The sequence below is a fragment of the Oryza glaberrima genome, chromosome 6 (assembly GCF_000147395.1).
Source record: "Oryza glaberrima chromosome 6, OglaRS2, whole genome shotgun sequence".
Classification (NCBI taxonomy): Eukaryota; Viridiplantae; Streptophyta; class Magnoliopsida; order Poales; family Poaceae; genus Oryza; species Oryza glaberrima.
Genome location: NC_068331.1, coordinates 14,668,550 through 14,676,053, shown reverse-complemented (window position 1 = coordinate 14,676,053; position 7,504 = coordinate 14,668,550). Strand labels below are relative to the sequence as shown.

The following is a 7,504-nucleotide window of genomic DNA, read 5'->3' as shown; positions in this document are numbered from 1 at the left end:
TAGATGACGTCACCTAGCCGTTATACATATACAGCTCGTTTCCAGCTCGTTCTTTGGCCATTCCACTTTCACTTTTCAAACCTAGAGCTGTTGCTAGCCTCTCCCAAGTGTTTCTTGCCTTCTCCACTCAACCTAGAGCCTAATTCTTGCGAGAAAGAGAGATTAAGAGGGAGAGAAGAAGATTTGGAGAGGTGTGAAGACTAGGATCTTGGGTGAGCACTTGGAATATCTCGTGGGCTGTCATCTCGCTGCTTGTTACTCTTGGAGATGATCTCCTAGACGGTTAGGTGTCACCCGCAAGAATCCGTTGCATATTGTGGATGTCCCGGGTAAGTTTGTGAAGGATCTCCTCTCCTCCGAAAGGGAACGAGGTAAGTTAATGAAGTTCTTGTGCTGAGATTCTAGAGGTTTTCCAAGTAGAGCAACCTACACTTGTGGTGGATTTCTAGAAGTAGGTTGAGTTGGATCTTGGTGGTCACTCAATTCTAGAAATTTGCCTAGGAGTGTTTGGGGTTGAAGGCTGTGGATTTCCTCTTAGGTTTTTGCACAAGTGAGGCAAGGGGTTAATAGAGACCCAGCTCTTTGGAACTCCTCAACGAAGAGTAGGATCGCAAGATCTGAACTTCGGAAAAAAATCGCTCTTGTCTCTTTCTGTGATGTTTCTGTGATCTATCCTCTGCTTAGAATACCTGTGCACCATCTTGTGAAGATCGGCTTAGTCTCCTGTTTCGAAATTTCAATTTCTTCTTTCATCTGTTATCCGAAAGTTCCTGTCCTAAGAACACCGGAAGTTCCGGGCCTTGCAGGCTGGAAGTTCCGGAGTTCCTTACCAGAAAGTTCCGGGTCTGTTTGAATTTTACCGCTACGATTTGTTTTTAAGTTTTTAGGGACAACCTATTCACCCCCCCCCCCCCTCTAGGCTTCATCAGCGCGTTCACTTAGCACTTGTTTCACCAAAGTACTTACATCACATGCATATGTTGAAGGTGATATAGCAGTCATGGTTTATCTCCCATCCAATTTTATCTCATGTCCATAAGAAATGTAACCTGCCATTGTCAGTAGAAAACAGAGAACAACGGAATAGTATTATCCCTATTACACTACCAGGATGGGAATCTCTCCCGGGTGGCAGCACAAAGTTACCTTGTGTTTGATTAGGCACTGGGTAAATTACGGGGTGTTTTTTAGGGACACTGGTTAACTAATTTTGTTACGGAGTGTGCATTGTAAACACTAAGTAGCAGTGGCAGATTACATGGTGCCTAGCTAATACACCCGGGAACTTGGGGCCCACAGCCATCAGCCGAGTAATTTTCGTTGGCGCGAACGGAAATGCGTTTAGGCGCCAACACATTCACGGTGCCGCAAAAGCAAAATTTGGCTGAACATAACGGGATTTAATGTTTAGTGTGTGTTTTGGTATATGCACCCGGTAATTCTAACGATGTAACGGACCAGATGGTAGTTGGGGCCACATGTCAATCGATCAATGGCCTGAAAAACTTTCTGTTACGCTACTGTTCCATCGGACGGAAAGTTAACCAGAAAAAAGAATAAAAAATAGTATACCGTTTGATAAAACTCACCCAATCCATCGATCCATACAGACGCCACAAACCCTCAATGGGCAGAATTTTTTTACTACTAATTAATTAATTGCTGATTGTTGGATTACTTGCTGAAAAAATTAAAGTGAAGTTAATGTACCATAAAAGAGTATTATAGTTGGATTCTATATATAATTCTCCTCCTTTTTAATTTCAGATATAACATGAAAAATTAATGTCCGTAAAACTTATCCATTTTCTGGGCACGTCTTCTCTCAGTGTTTTTTTTTATAAAAACTTTGTAAGGATTTGATTAATATCGGTCCAAGTTGTACATGCATATTGATGATTTATATAATTTTATTGTTGATGACTTTTTCAGTTAAAATCATTTAGTATTTGAAATCATGTCCGGCGCAGCGGCGGTCTCCTCCTCTGCATCGCCGCTCACCCCTCCTCCCCCGCCTCTCACCGCGCCGGACTCCATCTCCACCGCCGCCGGGCTTGGGAGCAGCGGATCTGCCACCGGCGGCGCTCCCGGGCCTAGGGCAACCACATCGCGCGGCGGCGTCTCCCGGACGGCTCGGCGACGGCGTGCAGCAGCGTTGACGGCTTGCAGCGCCGGCCTTCTCCGTCTCCGCTCACCACGCCGGCTTCCTCCCCCCTCACTGCTTGCCGTGCCGGACTTCGTCTCCGCCGCTGTCGGGCGCGGGAGCGGTCGATCCACCGGCGTCGGCGCCTCTCATCGCCCCTCTCCCACTCCGTCGCAGCGTCGCTGCCCTGACCCGAGCAGCAGGCCGGACGGGGGTGCGCAGCAGCGGTGCAGCAGCCGGCGCGGTCGCAGCATGCGCATGGCAGCTGGTCGCCGGTGGGGACGCGCGGAGGCAGCATCGACGCGCAGCGTGTAGGCGCGGCAGCAACTAGCAAGCCAACAGCCCAGGGCACGGGAGCACGGTGGTGTGCTGGTCTGCTACTTCTACTGCTACTCTACTCAAGTGCTCACATGCTCTTTCTAAAATCTGTGGTTAAGATTTTGTTTTCTGGTCTCCCTGAGAAATTAGCATTTTGCCAGAGCTGCATATAATTTAGATCTCTGGAAACTATTTTCTTGATGTGGTTTGTCTATAAATTTTGCAAGTCACTAATGCATTATTTTTGTCACAGGCACAGGATTGGGATCACGAAAGCCCCAAGTCAGATGAGTAACATATGCAGTGTTACACACCAACCGAAGATACGCAAGAAGAAAATGGTAGTGACGGTGTCAACCCAACCTCATTTACTGATGCTGGGCTACTTCATCAAGGGTTGCAAAGGGCTTGAAAAGCTGACTCTAAACTGGTTTTTGCACATTTCTGAAAAGGGGCTAGGTGGGAATTGCAAATCGTTGCCGGAATCTGCAATCGTTAGCGCTTTCGGTAATTTCTTGTTAGTTGTACTTGTTCTGTTTCCTTTCGTGCATTCAATATTGTTTCACATGTAGCATGATCTGCTTTCATTTCCAAGGCGGGAAAATCTTTCAAACTATGAAGAAATTAATGCTTCCTTATGGTGAATGGTGATCATAGATGCCTCTTTTATTCTAACTATTTTTTCGAATGAAACTTGAGGATCATATTGTAGCAATAGTGAGTTCCGTTGTGGTAATGGTCTCCTTTTTTAGGTTTATCATTGTTTAAGTCAGCAGTTCATCTTGCTCTGCATTAGAAAATTTGTCATTTGACAATCTTAATAAGTGCTCAGACAGGTAATAGGTCCAATTATTAAATCTACTGTTGCATTTTTACAGGGATGGAAGTATCGGTGTCTCATTTCTCTTAGAAATTTGATATAGCTTATACTGATACTGCATTGTGATGCTTATAGTCTTGAAGAGTAGAAATGCTGAACCATTTGTTAACAATTGTTTTATAATTTTTTTATATTGATTTGAACACTTGCTCTTTTCTTAATTTCAGTAGTGAACCACCTGAGTATAAGTTTGCATGTTAAGTACTAAATAAAGAATTATGTTTTCTCCAAATACTACACCTAGAGAACTTTTGCACCATAGGATATTTAAAGCAGACTACAGAAAAGTTATATTTTTATAATGCATTAAGCAATTTCACTTTTACTGCTAGCATTAGTTCTATGTATTTCTGAAGCCATAGACCGTATAAATATCTAAATAATATGGTTCTGGTAATTGACGGTAATTACTAGTGCAAATAGTGCTGATAGTTGATACAGTTGGATTTGTCGTTAGTTCATACACAAAGATGTGGGTTGGTTGAGGTGACAAATAAAGTCTAGGGATGCACTTCCATGCTTCAGATACAGCTGCAGTATGCAATAAACTTTGCTTTGTAGTATACAGTTGGAAAGAACAGTAGCAAAGTTGTTAAGAATTGGTTGGTGAATTCTCTAAAAGCAAAATGGTTTGGTAATGCTCATTAACACAAGCTTAAATTTGGTGTAAAGGTTAAGATTTTCAATGGAATTTATCTTTCATGGCCAACTTGTTTTTGTTGTACGCTTCGGCCCTATTATTTTCTCATTAAGATGCATATTTTACATTGGTTTTCATTAGCATGCTTTTCAAACTACTAGATGTTACGTCCCGTGTGAAAACTGATGCCTCTCCACAATGGCATGTCTTAGCCATCGTATAGGATCATAACAGATTCTTTGTGAAACCAGTGGATGCAATGGCTGTGATTTCTTCAAATTACTAATGGTTTTCTTGATGTCTTATGCTGTCAATGATATGCTACAGTCAGTCCTTCAAGGTTTGTGGGGTGTTCCTTTCCTCGGCCTACACAATTTAAATTATTTTTTTATTTTACTCATAAATATTCACGTTACAATTTTCTTTCTTTCTCATGTGTTCTTTGTTTATCTGTTTTCGCTCACCGTGATCTGAAGTTCTGGTCATGCATGATTTGTTTTGCTCATGGTAGTGTGTTCATGGCTGTTCAGGACGACCGGGGGGAGCAAGTGGAAGGCTTGTCAAAGCAAGTGCAGATCCTGTTGGTGTTTTTCAACAAGTTGGTAGCTTGGTTCTGCAACACAATTGATTGTTTTCAAATTGAAGTATTGTGCAATTTCTGTGATGAATTTTCAGTGATCCATGACGAAGAAAGCATGCAGAAGTAAATACTTGATTGTTTTCAAATTGCACAGATCATTTCTATTAGCTCGCTGCCATTATGTTCTCTGTCATCATTATGCTTTTATTACAAAACATCCAAGTGTTAGTAAATAAATCTTGTTCACTTTGTGCGATCGTACCTACTAAATTAAATTTGTTATGCCTTCTATGCTCTCTCAGGGTCTTCAAGCCAACCAGCTTGTTTGCTAATCATGCTTCAAATTGCTCATGCATCCACCAATGCGATGCAGGTCATCTCTTTTTTTCTTTCTTTTTTTTTCCATTTTAAAGCAATTGGTTCTTTTCTGGACCCTCTTGGTTGTTGTAGCCTGTGAGGATGTAATGTCCAAGTTCTTCTCAATTCAGCTGTTTTTGATATTTATGTTGGTACTGTTTCATATCAAATTGTATCAAATTGATCAGTTAAACATGTATATGTGAGTACATTTTAATTAATTCCTTTGTGTTGTATGTGTGATTGCCCGAGCTACTACATTGTCTGGATGCTAGTATTATTGTGGTGCAACTAACATAAATACACTGGCAAAACTGTATTAAATTATTCTCTCTAATATATTGTACCCTGGGTCAAGATGTGTTCCCGGGTGAATACTGCAGACACACTGTAAAGGAAAATGTCTTGCGGAGTGTTTTGTTGCATACCGTTTCCGTTCCGCTGCTGTCGCCCGTTCACGTTATCTACTCTCGGTTCCGTTGGACGGTGACACGGCGTGGAAGAAACTGTTACCGAGCATCTCTCACACCCAGGAACTACCGTGTTGTTACTGGGTGTTGGCGCAACATACGCACGTTAAACATGCACGGCAAAGTTGCATCACTCCCGGGTGATGATTGGTGAGTGTAGGGCTCGGGAACGTGATTGCCGAGTTTTTTTTGCATGTTGCCGTGTGTTTTAGGCACCCGGGAGATTCTCCCATCCTAGTAGTGTTAACTACAGAACATGAATTGTAGTGGAGGCTAGCAAGTGGAAACGCCTTACCAAGCTCTTACAAGTGTCTTACCAGCAATGCTAAAGACGGTACAACCGGTGGCTGGTTCATGTCACCTTGAAGGACGTGATATGGTGATTGCAAGGATCAAAGTGGTGCGAACCATAAGTATATATGTGGAGCTTGGGAGACACAATATATAGTAGCATAGGAACATAATTGTGCTAATCAGAAAATTCAGAGTCGAATAATAGTTCAAAGTACTAGTCAATGCACTGGCCTAGCCTAGACTCAATTCTAGCTCAAGCAAGCACCCGACAACACTAAGGACTAGATATAAATCAATGCACAACTTTGCACTCTCAAAACATACTCCAAAGATGATTGATTATTTTTGTGCGGTTTTTTTAAGCATCTTTCTGCATTTTTTTATATTTTTAGGCGCGGCTTTTTTTCTTTGCACCTTTCTGGCTTTTTTTCAGCAGGAGCCGATCAATGACCTCAACCAGGGACTCAAATGTAAATATAAATATTACAGGGAGTCAAATGCAAAGTGCAAAACTAAAATTGGATCACCTCAAAAATGGAATGCTCACATCATGTAGGTTCCGTTTTTACAAAAATATCTCAAATCTATAACCACCAAAATACCTAACAATGTGGTGACCGAGGAGAAGGCTGTTGGGATTTCTTAGCGACACTACTGGAAATATAATTCCCAGCAATAGCACTAGAAATAACCCTGGTATATTATGGTCACAGATGTGATCCGCAAGTGCACAGATATACCATTGTAGCATTTCACCTGGGAGTATTCCAAGGTATCGTATTTATTTTATCCCAAGGGAAGATATGATAAGAGAGTACTATGCTAATAGTTTATATATTACTTATATACATCAAGGTCTATGCAGGGGTAAGTTAAGCTTAAGGGTAGAGTGACACACAGCTAAGGATTTAGCTAATTCCTACATCTCCTAATCATGGCTAAGTGGAAAAGTATAGAAATATTCTATTCATGTACTTCTAGTATACAAGTACCTAGTCTATCCTAATTAGTATACTCTACTGTGGTATAACCCCTTTAACAATGCAGCACAGCTGAGTTGAGACTCGGCTGTGCCCTCCCGATGCATCGGAAAGTTAACCCGGGTTGCCGAGTTTCTTACGACAACCTATCATAACCATCCAATCGAAGAAGGATACGGAGGAGTATCCAACCCTCGGAAATTGTATGTAGGAATATAAACTGTGGGGAAGACTCCCGCACTGAGCTGTCACCATCAGTGGCCCGCTGCTCTTCCGGCGAATATACTCCCAAATAATGATAAGTCTTAGCCTAAACCCCATGCTTAAGCTACTACTTATTACTCTGCTGTCATGCCCAGAATTTCTGGGCGTGACATCTGCAGCCTTGCAATTGGTGCAGAGCATCTATGTCCCGGAACCATAGCCCTCAGCTTAGCCTAGGCTGACGTATGGCCTGGTAAACAGATATTATACCAGCATCAATGCAAATCCTAGAAGGTTTAACCAACGAGATTATACTAAATATAAATAAGACTAAGCATAGCACTCATATTCTATAATTGGATAAAGTACTAAACTTGTATAAAAAGATGAACATTATATTACTGAAAAGGAAGTCTTACAAAAGAGAAAAGGAAAAGCTAAGAACTTTACCGAACTCTCCGAAGCTTCCGTGGACTCCGAACTATTCTATTCCTATTCCACTAGCACTATACTAGTTCTAACTTCGGAGAAATGGAGCTTCAATCCTTGCTTGTGTGTGTTGTGAAGTGAGGATGAGAGCTCCTTAAATAGGTAGGTATGACGGTTGTAGAGCATGGAAAGTGTTGGAAATGCCCTGC

At 41.9% G+C, this 7,504-nt stretch overlaps 1 long non-coding RNA gene across 2 annotated transcripts; it reads left to right on the top strand.

Moving 5' to 3' along the window:
* The first annotated feature begins 1,891 nt into the window (after positions 1–1,891).
* LOC127775994 (uncharacterized) lies at positions 1,892–5,262 on the top strand. 2 transcript variants are annotated; one of them, XR_008018085.1, is made up of 4 exons: positions 1,892–2,515; positions 2,715–2,968; positions 4,512–4,684; positions 4,864–5,262. It is a non-coding gene; the product is annotated as an uncharacterized LOC127775994 (long non-coding RNA). The 2 variants fall into 2 exon arrangements; XR_008018084.1 differs by having other exon boundaries at positions 4,512–5,262.
* Positions 5,263–7,504: the final 2,242 nt, after the last annotated feature.